At 40.1% G+C, this 25,000-nt stretch overlaps 1 protein-coding gene across 4 annotated transcripts in view; it reads left to right on the plus strand.

Moving 5' to 3' along the window:
* Window positions 1-5,939: 5,939 nt before the first annotated feature.
* Window positions 5,940-25,000, plus strand: part of PIK3CB (phosphatidylinositol-4,5-bisphosphate 3-kinase catalytic subunit beta) — a 144,686-nt gene continuing 125,625 nt past the window's right edge. For all 4 annotated transcript variants that reach the window (XM_059663805.1, XM_059663808.1, XM_059663806.1 and 1 more), the window contains exon 1: window positions 5,940-6,079. The gene's annotated coding sequence lies outside the window, so the exon portion shown is untranslated. The remainder of the gene's footprint in view (window positions 6,080-25,000) is intronic.

Genomic DNA, 25,000 nt, shown 5'->3' on the forward strand with positions numbered 1-25,000 from the left:
CCAATTGATGTGTCTCACATGGATGTCTCTCTCTCTGTGTCTCTCCCCTTCCCTTCCACTCTCTCTAAAAAAATCAATGGAAAAATATCCTCAAGCGAGGATTAACAAAACAAAACAAATGCATCTTGACTCTTCTGACAAACCTGTGTGGGTTTCATCAGTCTCAGCAGCCCAGGAAGGGTTCCTCAGTATTCCTAGAGAACTTCTCATTCAGCTAGGAATGTTGGCATCAGTAGTGCTTGGAAACCTAATGAGGCCATTTCAATAGGTTATGAGGAGCACCTGGCAGCACTTCAGCAAATTAGGAGCCGAAAAGATCTGGGTTTCCATGGCCTCTGTGACTGTGAGCAAGCCTCTTGACCTCTCTGGGCCTCGGTTCCGGCTATGTAATTTCTTCATTCAAAAATACTTCATAAGCATCTACTATATGTTAGGAATAAATCTCAGTCCTGGGGAGGCAATAGATAAAAGAAAACAAGTGTGAGGAGACCAGATAATGTTACTCCAGATATCCTGCTTAAAGCAGGCTTTTTATATTCGATATTACTGATCATCAGGCATTTGTGAAAATGTTTTTCTTATCGGGAGAAAAGACAGAAATCCATGCGTTTCCCTTTCCTTCTCTCTCCAATATCACTCTCCTCCTTTATCTGTTAACCCAAGTTTTCATTTTCCTCCAAGTTTTCTTTTCTATTGCAGAGTTTATTTGTCAGCAAGTGTCTGCGGCTCGCCCTTTTCCCTTCTCCTCTGCCCTCCACCTCCCTTTCCCTTTCTGTTTTCTTCCTCCCATGTTTGGTGGCCCTGATGTGTGTGGCCTTTTTGTGCTGGTCTTTGAAGACCGTTGGGAGAGGAGGGGAGAGCAGGGCAGCATGCCAGTAGCTGTGGGCAGGACAGGATGTGTGAGGCTTTGTTGGCTCTCTCTGATACTGGAGACCAGCATCCAGGCCTCCTCCTTCAGGACCTGGGAATGGCAACTAACTTGCTCTCTGGCTTTGTACAAGACTTTTCACTCTTCAGGGCTTTAATTTTTCTCTGTGTAAGATGAGTGGGCTGTACAATGTGATCTTTAAGTCTCCAAGCTCCACGCTCTAAAATTCCAAGAAAGAAAGCTCTCAAATACTCTGCTGGCAGGAGTATAAAGGGTCCATCCTGTATGGAGGGTAATTTGGTAATATCCTTAAAAATTACATATACCTATACCTGTTGACCCAGTAATTCTAATTCCAGGAATTTATTCTGTAGTTATACTGGTATATGTGCCGAATGATATAAATTCAAGGTTGTTCGTTGCAGGTTTGTATATCAAGAGATTGGAAACATTCTAAATATCCATCAATAAGGGACCAGATAAATAAGTTATAGAATATCTTTCCAGTGAAATATTACATCGCCATAAGATAGAAGGCAGATATAATGAAGTACTATATAGCAAAGAATGAACAAAGCCCTGTTACTGCAGTAGTGTATGACTCTTCAAATAATGTGGAGGAAATGTAGAGCAAATGAAACCAAACACAAAAAGAGCACACACTGCATGAATCTATTTGATTGAAGTTTAAAAACAGGAAGTTAGAAGCTGGGATAGTGGTTACCCCTGGAGGCAGGGCAGTGACTGGGTTCGGAGATGTTCATTATGCTCTCTTTATTGATTTAGGAACTGGTTACACAAGTGTGTTTGATATGTGAAAAATTATGAAGTGCAGTTTTTTTTGTATATATTCTATACACCAATAAAAACTTAAAAATAATACAGGAAACCTATATGCACTGATATAAAACAACCTGATATATATTATATGAAAAAAAACAAGTGTAGACCGGCTGGCGTGGCTCAGTGGTTGAGTGTTGACCTATAAACCAGGAGGTCATGGTTTGATTCTCAGTCAGGGCACATGCTTAGGTTGCAGGCTCAATCCCCAGTGTGGGGCGTGCAGGAGACAGCTGATCAATGATTTTCATCATTGATGTTTCTCTCTGTCTCTATCCCTTTCTCTCTGAAATCGATAAAAACATATTTTAAAAATAGAAAAAAAAGTATAAATTAAGCACTGCCATTTGTGTAAAAAAATGGGAAACTATGCCCTAGCTGGGTAGCTCAGTTGGTTAGAGCATCGTCCTGATATGCCAAGGTTGCGGGTTCAAACCCCAGTGACAGCATATACAAGCATCAACCAATGAATGCATAAATAAGTGGAAAACAAATCAATATTTCTCTCTCTCTCAAATCAATAAAAAATGTTTAATTTAAAAATGGGGAGCCCTAACCGGTTTGGCTCAGTGGATAGAGCGTCGGCCTGCAGACTGAAAGGTCCCACATTCGATTCCGGTCAAGGGCATGTACCTTGGTTGTGGGCACATCCCCAGTGGGAGGTGTGCAGGAGGCAGCTGATCGATGTTTCTCTCTCTCTATCCTTCTCCCTTCCTCTCTGTAAAAAATCAATAAAATATATTTTTAAAAATGGGGAAATATATATATCTGTGTTTGCTTATATATGCACACAGTACTTCTAGAAGGATACTCAAGAAAATGACAACATTGGTTGTCTATAAGGAGAACTTCTTAGCTGTCTGTGAAAGAGACTTTTACTGGATATTTGGTTGTACATTTTGGATTTCAAACCACGTGAACATATTACTTATACAAGGAAATGAAAGCACTCAAATTCTAAAAAAAAAAAAACATTTAAGAAATTCTAGGAAATACTCAGAAGTATTTGGAAAGAGGGGGGGAAATGCCAAAAGAGTATATATTGTAAGTATAGCTCAGAACTCAGTGGTGGGAAGTGCGGGGGGGGGGGGGGGGGGAGCAAGGGGAACAAATGAATCTTCTAAAATTGAAGAAAGCCCTGGTCAATGGGTTCAGTGGTTAGATCATTGGCCTGCAGACCAAAGGGTTATGGGTTCCATTCAGGCAAGGGCACGTACCATGGTTGCAGTCTTGATCCCCATCCCTGGTTGGGGCCAGTGTGGGAGGCAACCAATCCATGTGTCTCTCTCACATTGATGTTTCTCTCTCTCTGTCTCTCCCCCTCCCTTCCTCTCTCTCTAAAAATTAATGGAAAAAATAACCTTGGGTGAGGATTAACAGCAAAAACAACAAAATTAGTCACAGCCTGGAAGGTGTGGCTCAGTGGTTGAGTGTCAACCTATGAACCAGGAGGTCACAGTTCCATTTCCGGTCAGGGCATGTGCCTGGGTTTTGGGCTCTATCCCCAGTGGGGGAGCATGCAGGAGGCAGCCAATCAATGATTCTCTCTCATCATTGGTGTTTCTATCTCTTGCTCTCTCTCTCCCTTCCTCTCTGAAATCAATAAAAATATATTTTAAAAGAATTAGTCACGAAATTTTTCCCCTTTAAAACTACATTTATTAGATTAAAATAATAAGATAATACATATACTGGTTATAACAATTAAGATAATTCAAAGATCTATAAAGAAAAAGAACTCCCTCCCACGCACATCCTCCTCTTTCACACGCTGATGAATCCAGTGTGATCAGCCTATTGTAAATTCTTCCACACCTTTCTTTATGTTCATATGAATATATATAAAAATGGTCAGCAATATACTAACAGGATCGTACCACTCTTTATCACTCTAAAAAGTGCATTTTACACTCTAGCGATATATTATGGACATCCCGCTGGGTCTAACTCATTTTCATCATTGCATAATACTCCATGGTACAGAGGCAGTACAATTGATTCATGGATTGCATTACCTATGGACAATCAGGTTGTTCCAAGTTTGTTTGTGCTTGTTTTGCACTACAAGTAATACAATAAGCATCTGTATTCGTTTCCTTTGGCTACTTTAATAAATCACCACAAATTGGGTGGCTTAAAACAGCAGAAATTTATTCTCTTACAGTTCTGGAGTCCAGAGGCCTGAAATCAAGGTGTCATTCCTTCTAGAGGCTCTGAGGGAGAATCTCTTCTATGCCCCTCTCCTACCTTCTGGCAGCTGCCAGCAATCCTTGACATTCTTGGCTTGTAGACGCACAACTCCCATCTCTGCCTCATTCTTCCCATCTTCGTCTCTGCGTCTCTGTATCTTAAATCTTTGTCTTTCTCTTATATGGACACCTTTCTCTTATGACCCACCCTAAATCTAGGATGATTTCATTTCAAGATCCTTAACTGAATTACATCTGTAAAGATATTTCCAAATAAGTCTATATGCTCACAGGCGCCAGGTGCACATATCTTTATTTAGAGGACCAACATTCAATCCACTGTGGCATCGTTATGTATATCCTTACAACTGGTAATTTCTGTAGTTTTGCTACAGGGCAGAGTTAATTTATTTTATTTTATTTTATTTTATTTCTTCTTTGTCAATGAGTAGGTATGTGTATTTTAAATTTTAATAGATATTCCCAGACTTTGTGTCAATTTACATTTCCATCAGCTATGTCCCAGGGCTTATTTCCATGTATCGTGATTGCTTTTGTTAATGTTTGACAATATAATGAGAGAAACCTGGACTATATGTCTTAATTTTCTTTTCCATGACTATTAGTGAAATAAGCATCTTTCAAATTTGGATTTAATCTTCTATTGATTGCCTGCTTATATACTTTGTCCGTATTTTTAAAACATTGAGCTATTCAGCTTTTTTAAAAATCCATTTATAGAAACTCTTTTATGTTAGAGATACAATGTGCTTGCCATATGTTTTGTGTATTTCTATTCCGTCTATTGTTTTTTTCTTTTTTTTTTAAACGTGTCTTGTCATTGTGATGTCATTCAAAACTTTAAAAATATTTATAGAGACAAATGTTTTTATTTTTTCTTTAATGAGTCTGGGCTTCCTGTCTTGTTTAAAGTCCCCCCTCACTAGTGATATTACTATTCTTTAAAAATATTCCTCTAAGTTTTTAATTTGTATATTTTATATGTTTAATTCTTCTGGAATTTATTTTTGAATATGGCATCGTTCTATTTTTGATTTATTAGGAACAGAGTCAATTAAACCAAGATTATTTATCAAGCCACCTTTGCTTTATATTAGGTTCTATCTAGATTCTATCCCAGACTAAACTATTTGCCTGAGCTATTATAGGAGTACGTTACAATAACTTTACAAACACTAGCTTTACAATAAGTTAAATTTTTGGTTTTCAGTAAGTGAAATTCGAGTGTGCCACAAAGAAAGAGGACCATGAAATTTCAAAGATAACAGGAGATAAGGGATGAGAAAGGGCCGGGTAAACCATAAGGCTCTGCAGCAAATGTGAGCTGTTGTTATCGCCACAATGAACATACAGGAAAAGAATCTTGGGCTTGAAAGGCTAAACTTTTTCTTTTATGATCATTAACATAAAAGTGCAGGGAGTGAAGGCCCGGCCGTGGGGCAGCTGACCAAGGGTTCCCATCCCCAGAACCAGAGCGACAAACCGAGGGGAAGGGGTGAAAGCAAAGCGCGGCCAGCGCTCCAGAACCGAGGCGTCTGTTCAAAATCGCAGAACGGAATTCGGGAGAGAACGGCGAAGGGACGGCCAGCAACTGCGAAGGGAGACCCAGGAACAGAGGGGCCTCGGGGGGCAGGTGGCGGGTGTCTCCTGAAGGCTGCCGGCCGGGGACGCCCCATCCTGCGGTGCTCAGGCTGCAGCAAATTGGAGCAGAAGCCCCGCGCTGCAGCCGGACGGGCGGGCTGCCGAGAGGACTGGGCAGCAGCCTCCCTTCTCCCCGCCCCGCCCCGCCCCGTCCGTCCCGTAGGTCTGCGGCGGCCGCTGCGGGGTCTGGGATTGGCCCGAGCGGCGTGCGGGGCGGAGTCGTCACGCGCGCGCGCACGCGCGGGCGCGACCACGGCGGCGGCGCGCGCGTGCTCCGTCGGTCGGTGCGGCGGCGGCGGCGGCGGCAGTGGCTGTGGCTGCGGCGGCGGAGGAGGAACGGGGCGGGCCATGGCAGTGGGCGGCGGGACGGTGTAACGCCGCGCGGGGCCGGCGGGAGGTGACGGAGAGAGGCGGGATGGGAGCGCCGCAGCTGGACGGTCGCGGTGGTCTGGGCTGCTGACCGCACACCCCAGCTTGGAGCCCGCGGCGGCGGCGTTGGCGGCGGCGGAGCGCCAGGCAGGTGAGTGTCGTAGAGCGCGACCCGGATATGCGGCGCGGCTGCTGGGCGGCGCGGCGGGCGGCCGCCGCGAGGTTCCCCCGAGCGGGCCGGCGGCGCGCTCTTGCTGGCCGCAGCCTGTGGTGCCGGCGCCTGGGTTGCCCGCGCCGCGGTTCCTCCCGGCTCGGAGGACTCCCGCCCGCCGGCCCGCGGCGGCGCCTCGCTCGACTGCGGCCCTCCCGGCTTCTCCAAGGTGAGCGGCGCTGCCCGGCCTCCCGCGGTGGAGACGCCGCTGGGCGCCCCGGGCCGCGGGCGCAGCGGGTCGCGTTCCGGACGGGAGCCTCAGTGGAGCGGGTGTCTTTGCCCCCCGCGTCTACGCGGCCAGCTCCGGAGTCTCCCGACTCGCGGGTGCCTTTTTGCACAGAAGTGTCTTTTAAGAGGCAGAGATCCTGGACCGTTGGGGTGTGTATGGTGGTGTTTTCCAATCCTCGTGCCGCCAACCGATCAGCCCTGGGGCCTTCGGTCCAAGTGTCCAGCTTTGTTCATGGGAATAATAATAATGCGTAACTTCACAGCTTTGTGGTGAGGACAGACTGGAAAGATGTGCGAGGCCGAACAGCAGGTGATCGGTAAAGGGTCGGCTGTTCGGCGCACCCCTGGTGCAGCATCGGGTCAGCTGTTGCTGATGCCTGGCCGCGCGGGTGCGCTGGGAGGGCTCCTTATTTCGGAAGCGCTCGAGTGTTGCAGGAACCTCCGCGGGATTGTTTGATGTTGGAGCGGCATTGGAATCCGCTGGCCTCGCCCTAGAACCCTGTCGTCTTTTGCTTCGGTTGCCTTGGAATACCCGTCTCCTGTACCGAGTGGGGAATCGTTGCTGAAATAAAAGCCCAGCGAGTTTAGGATTCGCTTAAGGATGGAAGATGGCGGGACACACAAACTTGAAGTGCTTTGCTGTGTAAATAATCTTAAGTGACACTTAAACTCTGTCACTTGTTACAGAGTATAAACACACGAGGAATATGGAAACAGACTATTTTTTTTCTTTTCTTCCTGCATTGCTACATCCGAAGGGAGTGACAAGTGCTTTTGTAAACATCGTCGTGGGCAGTGTTACCGTCCCGGTGAAGTCATCATAATTAAATTAGATGAGTACTTATTTTGAAGCGCTGAATGAATGTTTGGAAAGATGATTCCTAAGTAAATCATCTCCAGCGAGTCAGAATTCTCAGCAGTTCATTAATCATTTGGGGGTTTTTATGCGATGCTCTAAGATTTTTATGGTAAAAAGCAGAACTGTGTACTGTAAGTCATGATAATGTAGCATAGGAGGGGGTGTTCAGGTTACAGATCTTCACCTAGTTTCAGGAGGCAAGTGTGCAAGTAAGTAAAACTCTTAAGCTTTAAAACTGGGCTTTGTAGTCACTAAAGCAAAAATGACTAAAAACAGAACTTTTGTTTTACATCCCTGTTTCACACTCTGATGAGGGTCTTTACCTTCGGGTTGTTTTTTTAGAAGTGGAGAAAATTGAGTTGGGTTTATTGCCGATTTGCACCTCTTGTCTATATTTCCTGCTTTTCCTAGCGACTCATTCATAAAGACTTTGGATCCAAGTTGCTTTGTGAAATGTGAACAAAATACATAGAAAATAATTAAAAATGAGCTTTATAATTTAAATTATGTTCTTCCTTGTAGTCTAATTGTGTTCTTCCTAAATTATGATCTTCCCTGTTGTCTAATTTTAGACCAGTGAACCCAACAGTAGAAGTACTGTTAGCTATTGTGCAAAGGCTAGGGGTCAGAAGTCACATCTTGGTTCTAGGCCTGGACATGGGTCCCAAATATCTGGGGATTTGGGGATGTCACTTAGTTTTTCTGGACCTCAATTTATTTATATATTTTTATAATTAACGGAATTTGAGTGTGTGTGTGACGGGCAGATTGGGAGGATGGTGGAGGACTAGAGAATCGTATTCTACATATAAAGGCTATTCAGGATATTTATTATATTTGCCCTTCTCTTTACTCTTTCTCTCTCTCTCTTTTGTTGACTTTATCTTCTCTTCTTGAATTCAAACATTCTAATGCCTCAGGGTTTTCAAGCTTGCCCCTCTACTTTTTTCTATTTATACTCTTTCTGGATGATCAAACATGCCCTATGGTTTAAATACTCTCAATGTATTGTTGACTCTAAGATTTTTATCTTAGGCCCTGAACTTCAGATTTCTTCTACTTGCCTACATGCTATCTTTACCAATTTTGTCTGTAGGCATCTTAAACTAACATGTTCAAAGTAGAATTCTTGATTTCCATCCCTCAACTTATTTCTTTCCCAGCAGTCTCCATTTCATAAGAGCACCCCCCGCCCCCCATCCTACTTAAGTGAGAAATCTGGTGTCCATTCTTAATTCATTCTTTTGCCTCACTCCTTGCCTACCATACAAATGACCAGCAAAATCTGTAAATTTTATCTCCAAAGTATGTGCTAAATATTTTTAGTTTAGTTTGTTTTTATAGCCACCATCCCAATTCTTACTGGGTAGTAGCTTTCTAACTGGTCTCTGCCTCTCGTCTTACTCTCCTATAGTCCATATTCAGACAGCAATCAGCATGATCTTTACTTACTTTCTTGTTCTAGTAGCTCCTTGTTACACTAAGAAATAAATCCAACTCTTTACGTACGCTATCAGTTAATTATCTTATTTTTTTTTCTTTGTTTATGGTCTTTTCCTCCATCTAACTGCTATAAGTTATCTGATGGCAGGGACCTCTGTCTTCCTGGGCTATTTTCAGTAACTAGAACAGTGATTGGAACATTTAACTAACATTGATGAATGACCGTGTGAATGAAATCAGTTATGAAATGAAATATTCTGATTCCAAGTATAACATGTACTGAGCACACTTTACACTTTTTTGGTCCCAGATTTGTGCAAATGAGGAAGAAATCAGAAGGCCTAGAGTTACTCTGCTAGACATCCTTATTCCTGCAGTCTTCGTTAACATGCTGTACTTCCTGAAAAGGCTAAGCATTTAGACCTTAAGCCACTGATAACAAAACAAATGTGAATTTTGTTCATTGTGTGCTGGGTCATTAGTATTTTTGCAAATAGGGAACCAAACAAGTTTTCCAGCCTGTTTTGTTATTTTGAGGCATTGAATGAATTTTGGTCTTGACGGGAGGGGGTTGGTTCTAGAATGTGGTAGTTTGATCTGATAATTGCATAACAAATCCTGTAGGGTAGCAGTTAGAATTTTTACAAAGAGCCAATGTCTTTGTTTCAATTACACTATTTAAAAAAAAATCCGAGACTCCTTTTCCACCACCTCTTGTGAGTGTGTGTGCATACATATATGTACGTGTTCTCGGAACCATTTGATTTGAAGTTCTCATAGCTTACTTTATCTTGGGGATAAATTCCTATTATTTGGTTTCTTTTTATTTTTTGCTAATCCTCACCTGAGGATATTTTTTCATTGATTTTAAGAGAGAGTGGAAGGGAAGGAGAGAGACAGAGAGAAACATGGATGTGAGAGAGAGACATCGATTGCTTACCTCCCACATGCACTGGATCGAGGCTGCAATCAAGGTACTTGTCTTTGACTGGAATCGAACCTGGGACCTTTCAGTCCGCGGGCTGATGCTCTATCCACTGAGCCAAACCTGCTAGGGCTATTTGGTTTCTATTACTGCTCACTTGACAGCTTTGTCATGTTGTAGAAAGAGGCAGATAGCTTAGTATTTTTCTCCTCTGCCTGAGACTGAGTCTAGCCCTGAAAACTATGAACAAAGAAGGGCATGGAAAAAATTAGAAGTGTACAATTCCATTGTCAAAGTAGAAATATAGGAAAAATATGTTGGAGGAGGAAATCCGAGATTAGAGGAATAATTTTTTTTTAACTAGTGACATAGTTGTTTATTATCATTATCATCAAGTATTATGCATTGTACATAATCGTATGTGCCACACTTTTGTACAGCAGTACATTTGTTTACACCAGCATCACCACAAACACATGATAGTGAGTTGTGCACAACGATAAGACAGCTATGATGTCACTGGGCAATAGGAATTTTTCAGCTCCATTATATTCTTCTTTTTTAAATTCTTTATTGTTGAAAGTTTTATACATCTCCTTTTCCCCCCATTGACCTCTCCCCACCTGATCCCGCCCCCAGCACATGTCCCCACCCCCCGTTGTCTGTGTGTATTGGTCATGCTCATATACATGGATACAAGTCCTTTGGTTGATCTCTAGAGCAGCGTTCTCAACCTGTGGGTCGCGACCTCTTTGAGGGTCGAATGACCCTTTCACAGGGGTCAGCTAAGACCCTCAGAAAACACATATATAATTACATATTGTTTTTGTGATTAATCACTATGCTTTAATTATGTTCAATTTGTAACAATGAAAATACATCTTGCATATCAGATATTTACAGTGCGATTCATAACAGTAGCAAAATTACAGTTATGAAGTAGCAACGAAAATAATTTTATGGTTGGGGGTCACCACAACATGAACTGTATTAAAGGGTCGCGGCATTAGGAAGGTTGAGAACCACTGCTTTAGGCCAACGCTCTATCCACTGAGCCAAGCTGGCTGGGGCAAGAGATTTTAATAAAAAGACATTTCTAAAAGGGGAGTGACATTGAATTAAAAAAATCTTATGTACAGTCAAGTTCACTTTTTCATGTGTAGTCCTATGAATTTTGACACATGCATAGATTCTTGTAACTACTGCAACCGTATTCAGAACAATTCCAACACCCCAAAGAATTCCCTTGTTTTACTCCTTTGTAGTCACCTCCCCCTAATTCTTGACACTTGGACTTAGGTGTTTTTTATTTTATTTTATTTTTAATTTATTTTTTATTCATTTCAGAGAGGAAGAGAGAGATAGAAACATCAATGATGAGAGAGTATTATTGATTGGCTGCCTCCTGCACACCCCCACCAGGGATCGAGCCTGCAACCCAGGCATGTGCCCTGACTGGGAATTGAACCATGACCTCCTGGTTCATAGGTCAATGCTCAACCATTGAGCTATGCCGGCCAGTGGACTTAAGTGTTTTTTTGTTTTGTTTGTTTTTAATTATTTTATTGCTTAAAGTATTACAAAGAGTATTACGTATGTCTCCTTCCCCCCCCCCCCCCAACAATCCCCTGGCCTCCCCTACCCCCCAGTGTCTTTATCTTACACCTTTTGGAACCTGTCAAGTGATGCAAATCTCATAATATCAGGTTATAATAGGGACCATCTAACAAAGAAATTTGGGGGCTAAGTCTTTTATAAAATGGTAATGGACATCATCACATATCCTCTCATGTCTCTTTAGTAAACTCAAAATTCCCATTTACTGCTACCACAGGGTAAAGTGGAGATTAATTTTGCAAAGGATAACGCTGTGAAGTTATAGCTTTTCTCCCTGGTCTGTCTAGCATTGTCCCTTTCTGCTAGCCTATCCATTGTATTCCAGCACTTAAGAGTTTCAGGTATTCAACTTTCCTAGGAGTTGAGGAGGAGGATATGTTGTTACCTGTACAGCTAAAGTACATTGCAAATGTAGCTTTCTATTCTCCTATTAACTTGGTTCCAGCCTAAAGCAGTTAATCTAGAAATTCCATCATTTACTCAGAAAATTCACAAATCCTTCCCCTGAAAAAATCCTGGCTTCAGGATTTATATATCTTTCCCCACCTCTTCACCAAGCTATGGATATCAAAGCAGATCACCTGAGGTTATTACTAGTTGACCCTTTGGGAGTATTTTTTGCTGAAATGTTAATCTGAACAATCCCCTAACATGGCGATGCTAGAGCCAGGTCTGCAGCTCAGAATCCCCTAGTGCAGTGGTTCTCAACCTTCCTAATGCCGCGACCCTTTAATACAGTTCCTCATGTTGAGGTGACCCCCAATTTCATTGTTACAAATTGGACATAATTAAAGCATAGTGATTAATCGCAAAAACAATATGTAATTATATATGTGTTTTCCAATGGTCTTAGGGGAACCCTGTGAAAGGGTTGTTTGACTTCTAAAGTGGTCGCGACCCACAGGTTGAGAACCGCTGCCCTAGTGCAAAGCCAGGAGAGACTGCCACATTGCTGACCCTGTTGTTTGTCATTCTTTGGTGCTCTGGCCTCTTGGGAGACCACCAAGCAAAAGCACATTTGCCTTCAAGGGAAATGTGATCCTGATTATCCATGCCTTCAGGAGGAGGATTATGTGGATTAAAAGAAATCCTTGGGTAGTTCAGACGCTTTATTTAAACTGCACTTTACCCACATTCCTGACCATAGTTTTTTCTTGCGTTTATAATATTTACTTATTTTCTATCTATTATCTCCATTTACCATTTAGAAGTAATGGTAGTCTCTGAAGTGAAGTAGCGAAAAGATGGGAGCAGTCAACTGAGTTAGATAACCATCAGGCATTGCCCTACATAATGTGGTGTTGACTGGGTGGTTGAACCACAATGCTTACTAGACCTTGAAGACCTGAATTCCATGAATTCCTTATCTGCTGAGCCACTGGAAGGAATCTGAGGTGACCGTCAACAAGAGGTCATGCTCCATTTTGAGACATTTGCACTTTACTAGCATAACTGATTGAGCTTTTGTGATTTAAATAATGAGATTTCAGATTGAATTTTAAGTTTACAGACAGTCCTCCGGTTACGTTGGACTCCACATACGTCTTTTTGTGGTTACGTCGCCATCTCCCATTTATTTATAAAAAAAAAAAAGTTACGTCATTTCGATGTATGGACATATGTGCTTTATGTTTTTTATTATTTATTTACCACAAATAAAGGTCAGGAATTGTTATCTTTCTTTTACATTTTTTTTTTTTTACTGTTTCACTTCATTACTGCTGTGTATGTGCTCCATGTGCATGTGCGTAGGTGCTTGTGTAGGTGGGTTCCGATGTATGGCGAAAATCGCATTATGTTGCGTCGCCATAGGAATGGATCTCTGACGTAACCGGAGGACCTACTGTAATTTGAATTTGTAACTGAAGACCTGGTATTCCAAATAGAGATGCTGAGTTTTTGTAGCCAGGTCACTAACTGCTACTTTTAAGTTACATGTAGTTACACAGTCATTAATTTCTATTAAATAGTTGAAATAGGGTCATTTAAAATTGTTTACTCTTGAGCTGTTGATTTAGTGTAGGTCCTGTATTTGTGTGACATACCATTGAGTAGACAGACTCTACTCTGGTGACCCTATGAATGAGTGATGTCTACAATGTCCCGTCCTCAGCAGTCTTGCTCAGCTCCTGTAGACTCATGCCTGTGGCTTCTTGTATGGAGTCAACCCATCTCATATTTGGTCTTTTTCTTGCTGCCTTCTGTTTATCCCCACGTTATTTTCTTTTCTGGAGAACACTCTGCTCAGGCTGTGCCTGACGTAGGACAGCTTTCGTTTTGCCGCTTTTCCTCCAGTGTTGTGTTTTTTTCAGGCTTCATTTGCTCTAGGATCCACTTGTATATCCGCCCGTGCCCCCCTCGGCGGTAGTAGTTTCGCTACTTTTAACTAAGTTTATATGATAGTCCTGTTTTATGAGTAAGAGTTAAACAATGAATTAGTTATTTGATGTAGTATTCCTTTGTTTTGAATATACAATAAGGTTTTCCTTTTGCCTTGGCTTTACAATTAGAAAGACTGTGTGGTTTTGTGGTCTGTCACATATGTGTAACTAACAAATGTGCTTCATGTATGACCTAGCTAGATGTTCTAAAAGGTTGTGTAGGCATGTTTACAGAGTTTTCAAATAAGAAAACTCAACATGTTTTTTTTTCCTCCTTTTTGCTCAGGTAATTTGTTTGGGTGGTATAGTGAAAAATGTGACTAAGCTTGATCCTAAAGTATTGAGAATAGAAGTAAGACATTTACTTTTGAATAAATGAACCAATAAACTGTAGTTATTAATCTTTAACTTAAAAGAATGACTAGAGAATCATTATACTACTTTGGCCTTTTTCTCCCCCATATTCATTCACATGAAGAAGGAATTTGAGCATTAACATTACATCAACCATTAATAGTACCCAGACACATAAAAGGAGATGCATAGTATGTATAGATGCATAGTTTTTCTGCTAACTGGAGCCCACTACAGTGGTTATTTTGAGTTAACCACTAATTTTGAATTAAGTGGTTTCTATAGAAGAGGTCTGTGTAGTTATAAAATTAAAAGTATTCATTATTTCTTAATTACTGTGCATGGAGACTGAAAGACTGAAGTATTATCCATTTTGAAAATGTACTATTAATGAATTAGAGAAGTTTTACACTTTACTTGTATGCTAAGGTTGGGATCTGATTTCAGTAAAGAAAGAAAATATTTAAGGAGCTCAATTTCTTTTTGAAGATTTCATAAATTATTGACAGTGCCAATAATGTTTGATTTAAAATGTAATCTTAAAAAGTAGCATTTTTTGGGGTAGCTTTATATAGTGAAATACTTCCAAGAAAAACTCAAATTCACTGGCTGGATAGCTCAGTTGGCCGTCCGGATACATCAAGGTTGTGGGTTTGATCCCCAGACAGGCACATACAAGGATCAACCAATCTATATATATAAAAGCCCAAGTAACCGTTATGGCAAAACGACCAGAATGACCTGTCGCTATGATGCGCACTGACCATCAGGGGGCAGACGCTCAATGTAGGAGCTGCCCCATGGTGGTCAGTGCACTCCCACAGGGGGAGCACCACTCAGCCAGAAGCCGGGCTCACGTCTGGTGAGCACAGCTGCGGCAGTGGGAGCCTCTCCCAACTCCATGGCAGCACTATCCAAGCTGCGTGGTGCCTGGCCTGGTTTGGGCTCCTCCTTGACCGCCTGCCGCTTGGTGCACTGCTACATCCCCCGAGGGGTCTCGGACTTGCAAGGACTGCGAGGAGAAAGAAAATTGATACCTGGGTGCATTGGAAGGAATCTACAAAAAACACAAAAACAAAAACAAAGGCAGAGAACATCTTAAATGTAGTCAGAAGAAAATGGCAGTTGGACATCCCCCGAGGGGTCCTAGACTGTGAGAGGACATGGGCCAAGCTGAGGGGACTCCCTCCCCCCCAGTGCACCGGACCTCTAGTGTATGCATAAATAAGTGTAACAACAAATTGATGCTTCCTCTTTTCTCCCTTCCCCTTCCATCCTCTCAAATAAATAACTTTAAAATATTAAAAAATAAAAACCCAAATTATTTTAAATGACACTGAAATAACTTGCACCTATCAGCTTGGCAAAAATAAAATATTTTAATACTTCTGAATAGGATTTGGGGAAAAATATTTTCATACATTGTTCCTGAAAGTATAAATTGATACAACTTTTAAGAAGGGCAGTTTAGTATCAAAATTATGAACGCAGCTCTAACCGGTTTGGCTCAGTGGATAGAGCATTGGCCTGCGGACTGAAGGGTCCCAGGTTCCATTCCAGTCAAGAGCCATGTACCTTGGTTGCAGACACATCCCCAGTAGGGGGTGTGTAGGAGGCAGCTGATCGATGTTTCTCATCAATGTTTCTAACTCTCTATCCCTCCCCCTTCCTCTCTGTAAAAAAAATCAATAAAATATATATTTTTAAAAATCATAGATTAAAAAAATTATGAACGCACATATTCTTTTATCCATTCATTTTTTTTTGTTGGGATTGTTCTAAAGTATATTTACACAGTGCAAAATGATGCATGTACAAGTTTATTTTTTATATTATTATTCATTCAAAAGATTTATTATGGTAATAGGGAGCCATTGAAGGTTTTAAAAATATTATTTATAGCAAAATTCTTTTTAAAAAAATATATTTTATTGATTTTCTACAGAGAGGAAGGGAGAGGGATAGAGAGTTAGAAACATCGATGAGAGAGAAACATCGATCAGCTGCCTCCTGCACATCCCCTACTGGGGATGTGCCCGCAACCAAGGTACATGCCCTTGACCGGAATCAAACCTGGGACCCTTGAATTCGCAGGCTGACGCCCTAGCCACTGAGCCAAACCAGTTAGGGCTATAGCAAAATTCTTGAAGTAACTTAAAAGTTCAGTAGAACATTGGTTTTTAAAAAGTAGCACATCCATGATTGAATGATCTGTAGCTATAAAACAGAATGAGCAACGTTTTTATGCACTGATCTCACATAAATGAGTAAAGTTAAAGAAAGAAATGGTGTGGCTACAGTATGTGTAGAATCCTACCATTAGTATTTTTTTTTTAATCCTTACCTGAGGACCTGCTTATCGGTTTGAGAGAGAGGGGAAGGGAGGGAGAGAGAAATAGAAACAGAAACATTGATGTAGGAGAGAAACATCAGTTGGCTGCCCTCCAGCACTTGCCCCGACTGGGAATCGAACCTGCAACCTTTCGTTGTATGGGATGATGCTCCAACGAATGAGCCACATCAGTTAGGGCTTTACCATTATTATTTAAAAAAAGAAATGACAGGATATATGTATTTGCTTGCTTATAAATGCAGTATTTTTGAAAGCATACATTGGTTCCCTCTGGGAAGAGGGACCTGGGTTAACTGAAGGAATTGAGTGGTAGGGTGCTTTATTGTATACCCTTTTGTGCTTTTGAATTCTGAATAATGTATTCACCACAAAAGGTGAATATAATAAATGCATATAATTAAAAAGTAACAAAATTCAAGTATTTTTGAAAATTAAAACAGTAACCTCTAAGATATTACAAAATTAAACAAAATGGACACTAATTACAATGTTTAGTTTAAGTATTAAAACATTAAAAATTTGTATTCTGTCCTCTACATTGACTAATATTATATCTGTGCTGCAATTAATGCATAGGTGGATAAGGTGGACGTCTCTATTCATTTGCATTCATTTTGAATTTGAAAACTAAGCCCCTAGCCCTGGCCAGTAGCTCATTTGGTTAGAGTATCATCCTGACACTCCAAGATTGTGGGTTCAGTCTCTGGTCTGTGCACATACAAGAATCAACCAATAGGTGCATAAATGGGTGGAACAGCAAAAATGTGTTTCTCTCAAATCAGTAAATAAAAACTAATGTATAAGTAAGTGGAACAACAAATAGACGTTTCTCTCTAAAATAAATAAATACATAAATAAATAAATAAAAACAATAAAGTGTAGAGTTCAATGGTTTTTAATATATTCAGAGTTGTGCAACCATGCCAGAGTCAATTTCAGAAAATTTTGATCACTGCAAAAAGAAACATTTTAGCTCTTATTGTCCAGTTTTATTCCTGCCCCCAGCCCTAATCTGTGTCTCTGTATATTTATTCTGGACATTTCATATAAATGGAATCATATAATATGCAGTCTCTTGTGACTGGCTTCTTTTACTTGGCATATTTTCAAGGTTTATCCGTATTGTGGCATGTATCAGTACTTCCTTTTTATTGCTGAGTAATTGTTTCCTTTTTCAATCCCATTGATAAATGTGTTCTGCTAAGTATTAGGGCTGTTAATCAGGAGATTATCCTTGTCCTAGGTTTGCCTTCTGTGTATCACTTGGTTGCTAACATTTTGCTGAATATTTATTATATGTTTATTTAAAGAATAACATTGATTTTTAGAGAGAGAGGAAGGGAGAAGAGAGAATCATCAGTTGGCTACCTTCTGCATACCCTTACTCAGGATCCAGCCCCAAAATAGGGCATGTGCCCTAATTGGGAATGGAACCAGCAACCTTTCTGGGCATGGGATGATGCCCAACTAACTGATTCACATAGGCCAGGCCTATTTATTTATTTCTTACTGTTGACACTGTTACATATATCTTGCTGCATATTTATTAATTTCAAAGAGTAATGGCATAGAGAGGGAAAAGATGTGGACTTCAAAGCAGTTTAGCTGTTTGTTAGTATCATTGGCAGAAGTTTATTTATTATTTTTAAAAATATATTTTATTGATTTTTTACAGAGAGGAAGGGAGAGGGATAGAGAGTTAGAAACATCGATGAGAGAGAAACATTGATCAGCTGCCTCTTGCTGGGGATGTGCCCACAACCAACGTACATGCCCTTGACTGGAATTGAACCTGGGACCTTTCAGTCCGTAGGCCGACGCTCTATCCACTGAGCCAAATTGTTCAGGGCCAGAAATTTATTTTAAAAGGAGCTTGAAACTGTGGGATAAAATTAAGAGAAACTTGGGAATTACTCCAAGATTTTACTTTTAATGTTTTTCCTCAGTCCTGTTATTTATTACATGTATTTGAGTTAATACTGTCTATAATATCTACATTTGAACCTGTATTTATGAGAAAGGCAGTTAGATGTAGAATTGGAGTGTCAGAAAAAAGAGTTTCATATTGAGAGCATTCCTGTCCTAAAACAGTCCAGTCTAGCCTCCCACAGAGTTTCACAGAACACCTTGAGTTGCATTACTTTAATCTCAGGTGTGATTTGTAGTGTGTGTATTTTAAAGAATATTTTCTCTATCAGGTTTAGAGGAACATTTAACTCTCATATGTTGTCTTTTATAACGAGATTGGTTCCTGAAGTGTTGTTTTTAAAAAAAATATGTTTTTATTGGTTTCAGACAGAGGAAGGGAGAGGGAGAGAGTGATAGAAACATCTATGAGAGAGGAACATTGATCTGCTGTCTCCTGCCCACCCCCTACTTGGGATCGAGCCTGCAACCTGGCCATGTGCCCTGACCAGGAATCAAACTGTGACCTCTTGGTTCCTGGGTTGATGCTCAACCACTGAGCCACACCACCTTGAGCTCTGTGTGTGTGTGTGTGTGTGTGTGTGTGCGCGCGCGTGTGCGTGCGCGCGTGCGCCTTGGATGGGTTTTTTAATAAATATATAGTCTTTCCTCCCCACATAAGTATTTAAAGATTTTTTTCCATGAACATGGGAATATCTCTTTATTCAGACAGTGTTTCTGTGTTGAATTTTTGGGAGATAGAACTGGTGAGCTAAGAATTTATGAGTAGGTTTAGTTGTCTTGATGCATCATTGCTCAAAGTGTGAGCCTGTGCTGATGGCTATGTTCACTGTGATATCCCACAGAAATTGAGAGTTAATAACATGTGGACTTGTATTTTGTCTTTCATTTTGTATTTAATTATTTTTATTGTATTTTAGGAAAGCATTGGATTATGACAACTGGGGTAAAAAAAACCCCTAGTTCTTTACTACTGACAATTTGAAAAGCACAGAGGGCTGTCAGATGTCCAGGCACCAGCTTTATGGAGCCTGTAGCTCAGAGAATTTAGGTTTTCAGGCTTATTTATTTTTTAAAAATCTTTATTATTGAAAGTATTACATATGTAATATGTACCCCTTCTAGCCTGCCCCTGCCCCCTCAGGCTTTTTTAAAATTGAAAAAAAAAATTTTATCCTCACCTGAGGATATGTTTTTATTGATTTTTATAGAGAGAGGAAGGGAGAAAGAGAAAGAAACATCAATGTGAGAGAGAAACGAGAAACCGATTGGTTGCCTACTGCATGTGTCCGACTGGGGATTAAACCCAAACCTAGATGTGTGCCCTGACTGGGAGCTGAACTTGCAACCTTTTGGTGTATGGGACGACGCCCCAACCAACTGAGCCACTTGGCCAGGGCAAATTGAAATTTGATTGATATAATTTTAGATTTATATGCAATTGTATTAAATAATACAACAGATTCTTTGTATACTTGACTGGGTATTCCCCAGTGGTAATGTTTTGTAAAATTAGCATAGTATCACAACCAGGATATTGACATATATACAATCATCCACTAACTTATTCAGATTTCTTCAGTTTCCTTTGTACTTTTATGTGTGTGTATGACGTTTTATACAATTATGTCACCTGTCCAGGCTTTTGTATGCACCACCACAGTCAAGATACTGAGCAGTTCTAACAACACCAGGATCCCTTGTGTTACATGTTTATAACCACACCCACCTCTAGCACCTACCCCTCCCACCTTCCATTCCCCTCTGCGGTCTTTAACCCCTGGCAACCACTAATTTGTCCTCCATTTTGCCTTTCAAATGTTGCATGTATTAATAGTTGGCTCCTTTCCATTGCTGAGTAGAATTCCATGATATGGATGGACCACATTTTTTAACCACTCACCTGTTGAAAGATTTGGATTGTTTTTAGGTTTTGGCTGTTACAAATAAAGCAAGGATGAACATTTGTTTTTTTTGTATGAGTACAGGTTTTTGTGTAAACTTAAGTTTTTGTTTCTTTGGGATAAATGCCCATGAGTGCAATTGCTAAGTCGTAGGGTAATTGCATGTTTTGTTTTATAAGAAACTGCCAACAGGGGGATGAGAGCATGAGTGAGTGTGTGTGTGTGTGTGGGGGGGGGGGGTGTGTTTTGGGGGTTAATGGGAAATGAGGACACATTTGTAATACCTTAACCAATAAAGAAATTTAAAAAAAGTAAAACTGCCAACAGTCCCTTTTAATAGTACAAGGATTACTAGAGAAGCCTTATATAAACGCTATCTGCAGTATATACATAAATCATAACTGAGCTGCTGTTCTGGTGGAGTAAGATTGGAGTACCACCTGCTTGATCACCACTCAGGGACTGTGCCAGCCTTGTCTGCTCTCATCACCCAGGCTAAAACTGAGGGCCAGACAGGTGAAGTGACTTAAAAAAATTTTTTTTAGAAGTGATGTTATAGCCTTGTCACTGGCAAAGCTGGTAGTGGAACTCTGGTTTCTTGGTTCCTAGTGTTGTGTTGTTTTTGTAAATTAGAGTTATACTTTCATGTATATTGTTTGAATGGTTAAATAGTCCTCCATGGTTATGAAAAGCAATAGTATTCTGCTGCTCCACTCCCTTCTAAAGTAATTGTACTAGAGAATTTACTATTAGTGTACATATTATTTTGTACTACATTATGTTTTATTTTGCCTTTATAATATAGTTAGGACTATAACATATACATATATGTAGTTATTTAAAATTATGTTTAGTCCTGCCTATCAATTTATTTCAGAATGGTAAAGGGGATATTGTAGAATATTTGTTATTTTGAAAAAGGGATCGTTGGGTTTGACATGACTGAGAACACCTGAGATAGGTGGGATGTAGTGGTGGAGCACATGGGGAACTTTGGTGGGAGGAAGCCTGGCATTTTGTAGAAACTGAATGAGGCCATATATAGCTTGAGAGGAGAGGGTGCGGGGAAGATGTGTAGGATAAGAGATGTGTAGGATGAGTCCAAGTTCAGGCAGGATCTTGTAGGAAGAAGCTTGGGCATTTGTTTGACTTGAACAAAAGCTGAGGACTTGTGAGGTGTAGAGTTGCTTGAATTTATAGTTGAAGTGGACTTTAACACTAGAAAGACTGAAATTTAGTATATACTTATATTGCCCAAAAGCAGTCAAAATGACTGCATTGTGAAAGAATAATATCGGAGCACTCTTCACTTATGTTCCTTAGCTTTTCCAATAACTCACTTCTATTCGACATTTCTTTCATGAATTTAGAGTGCAAAAGAAATAAAATAAACAACTTATTAGAACAAGTATCACTGTATAAAGATTCGAATAACAAGTACTAGTTTAGCTTATTGAGCAACTGCAACTTATCAATTTTCGACAATTTATCATGTACTTGTATGTTATCATGTGCCGGTAATCGAAAAAAAATGAAAACTGTTATTTCAATATAGAGCCGAACTGGTCATATAAGAAATTTACTCAATTCAATAATAAGAGTCATTTGATTATTTAAAATTTTCCCAAGCAGTCAAAATGACTGCTTTTGGGCAATATAGGTATAACACATATATATATACCGGAAATGAAGGAGGGGGAGGTAACTACAATTATTAATAAACGCATTTATATCTTGTACAAAAAGTCACAAAATTCTAAGACATTGTGTCCTTATATACATAATTGTTTTTCTAATTGAAATTAAAAAGCAGTCAAAATGACTTCCTTGGGCAATCTAGTGTTAAAGATCATATAATTTAACCGTCCAATTTTACAAATAAGAAAGTGGAAGTTAGGGAACATTCCCAAGGTTAAACAGTTAGTGGATGAGGTGGAGCTAGAACTCAATGATGCTAGTTCATTGTTTACACTTGACTATCAGAACCAGGGGTTAAATCTAATAGATAGATAGGAGCATTTTGAGTAAGAGAATTCCAAGAGGGAGATGGCTGGATGGCTGTGTGCACCCAGGAGGCAGTGGGTAATGGGAACCCACAAAGTCAGGTCCCATGTATCAGGATTTGAATTGGGCTACTAGCGTACTAGAATCTTCATTCCATCTTCCTGCATCAACTTTTTACTAGTTAAGTAGACTTGCGGTTGCCCTCAGAGATTAGTTCATGCTCTCCATAGCAAAGCTCTTCTCCAGCAACATACTTTGATGACTGTACTTTTAAATAATAATGAAAATGTAGGTATTATAGACAGTATTAACTCTTTAATTAATGTAATAAATGACTGGGCTGAGGAAAATCATTAAAAGTAAAATCTTGGAATAAGTTCCTGAGGTGCGTGGGGCTGGTACTCTAACCACTGAACAGCACTGGCCAAGGCTAAGGATTTTTTCCCCCACTCAGCATAATTTTCTGAAGCTTATTTTTTTTTTTTTTTTAAATAACCACCACCACAATTAAGATATAGAACATTTTTTTTTATAGATTTTATTGATTTTTTACAGAGAGGAAGGGAGAGAGATAGAGAGTTAGAAACATCGATGAGAGAGAAACATCGATCAGCTGCCTCCTGCACATCTCCTACTGGGGATGTGCCCGCAACCCAGGTACATGCCCTTGACCGGAATCGAACCTGGGACCTTTCAGTCCGCAGGCCGACGCTCTATCCACTGAGCCAAACCGGTTTCGGCTTCTGAAGCTTATTGAAGTTGTTGCATATATCAGTAGACATTTTCTTACATAGTCGTAGTATAGTTACCAAGTTTAGGAAATTAACATTGATGTGATATTATTATCTGATAAATAGTCCATATTCCAGTTTTACCAGTTGTACTAACAATATTTTTTACACCACCACCCAATCCAGTATCATATGCATATGCTTCAGGTCTCTCGAATTTCCTTTAATCCGCAACAATTCCTTTGCCTCCCTTCCCCCTTTTTAAAAAAATAACTTTGATATAATTGGAAAGTACAGGTCAGGTTATGTTAAAAAAATGCTCCTCAGTTTGAGTTTGTCTGTTCTTTCTGATTAAGATCCAGGTTATGCATTTTTAGCAGGAGTACCACGGATGGTGTTGCTCAGCATACACAAGATGGCAGCTCATGCCATTATTGGTCATTTTAACTCTGATCACTTGATTAAAGTGATGTTGGCTTGATTTTTCCATTCAAAGTTATAAATTTTTGCTTTTGTCATTAAAAAGTATTTTTGTGGGAAGACACTTTGAGTTTAAATAAAGATCCCATTCCTCATCATATGTTCATCAATTTTAGCATGCATTGAGTTGTTTTTTTGTTTTTTTTTAAATATATTTTATTGATTTTCTACCGAGAGGAAGGGAGAGGGACAGGGAGCTAGAAACATCGATGAGAGAGAAACATTGATCAGCTGCCTCCTGCACACTCCCCACTGGGAACGTGCCTGCAAACAAGGCACACGCCCTTGACCGGAATCGAACCCGGGACCCTTGAGTCTGCAGTCCGACACTCTATCCACTGAGCCAAACTGGTCAGGGCTGCATTGAGTTTTTTGGTAGCTTAATCAGCTGTTATTATCATGGTTGCAAAATGGTGATAAAATTTTAAAGGACAGCAAAAAGGCAGAGCTGACTTCTATTTTATTATCCAATTAACAAGTAGAGAAAACTGTTCTTTATATACATTAAGAATGTAAAACCAAGCCTAAAAAGACAAGGGTTGCGTGACCTGTGTGGCTCAGCGATTGAGCATCAACCTATGAACCGGGAGGTCACAGTTCCATTCCCGATCAGGGCACATGGCCAGGTTTTGGGCTCTATCCCCAGTGGGAGGCGTGTAGGAGGCAGCTGATCAGTGTTGCTCTCTCATCATTGATATTTCTATCTCTCTCTCTCTCCCTCTCCCTTCCTCTCTGAAATCAAATATATTTTTTTAAAAAGGCAAGGGTTAAAATGTATAGAAAAGGATAATAAATTTCAGCCCTCCCAAAAGTATAATATTTAAGAGAAAAATGATGTAAGGAGTAATTTTAAAAAAGCTAAGATTTGATTGTGAATTACTAAATGACAAAAGCAAGTTTGAAGGCAGATGTAGTTAAAAAATAATCTTTAAGAACTGTTTTAGATTTATAGAAACATTACCAAGATAGTCCAGAGTTCCCATATGCTCTGCATGTAGTTTCTGCTATTATTAACATTAATATGGTATGTTTATTACATTTTGTGAATCAATTTTGATAAAATTATTAGTAACTAAAGCTCATATTTTTATTCAGTTCAGATTTTTTTTAGTTTTTTTGAAAAAATATATTTTATTGATTTTTTACAGAGAGGAAGGGAGAGAGATAGAGAGTCAGAAACATCGATGAGAGAGAAACATCGATCAGCCGCCTCCTGCGCATCCCCCACTGGGGATGTGCCTGCAACCCAGGTACATGCCCCTGACCGGAATCGAACCTGCGACCTTTCAGTCCGCAGGCCGACGCTCTATCCACTGAGCCAAACCGGTTTCGGCAGATTTTTTTTTAGTTTTTCACATGCAGGATACCACATTGAAGTTAGTTGTCATGTTTCCTTAGAGTTTCTCTTATTTTTTTTAGAGATTAAAAAAATTTTTTTGATTGATTTTTAGAGAGAAAGAGAAACATCCATTTGTTGTTCTACTTTTTAAGTATGCATTCATTGGGTGATTCTTGTATGTGCCCTGACCTGGGATTGAACTCGCAACTTCTGTGTACTGGCATGACACTCAAGTGAATATTTGCTGAGTGTTTATAAAAGCAAATACATATGTTTATGTTTCCCCCCCTTTTTTATTACAAAAACAATAGCATATT

Source organism: Myotis daubentonii, chromosome 14 (genome assembly GCF_963259705.1).
Source record: "Myotis daubentonii chromosome 14, mMyoDau2.1, whole genome shotgun sequence".
Lineage (NCBI taxonomy): Eukaryota > Metazoa > Chordata > Mammalia > Chiroptera > Vespertilionidae > Myotis > Myotis daubentonii.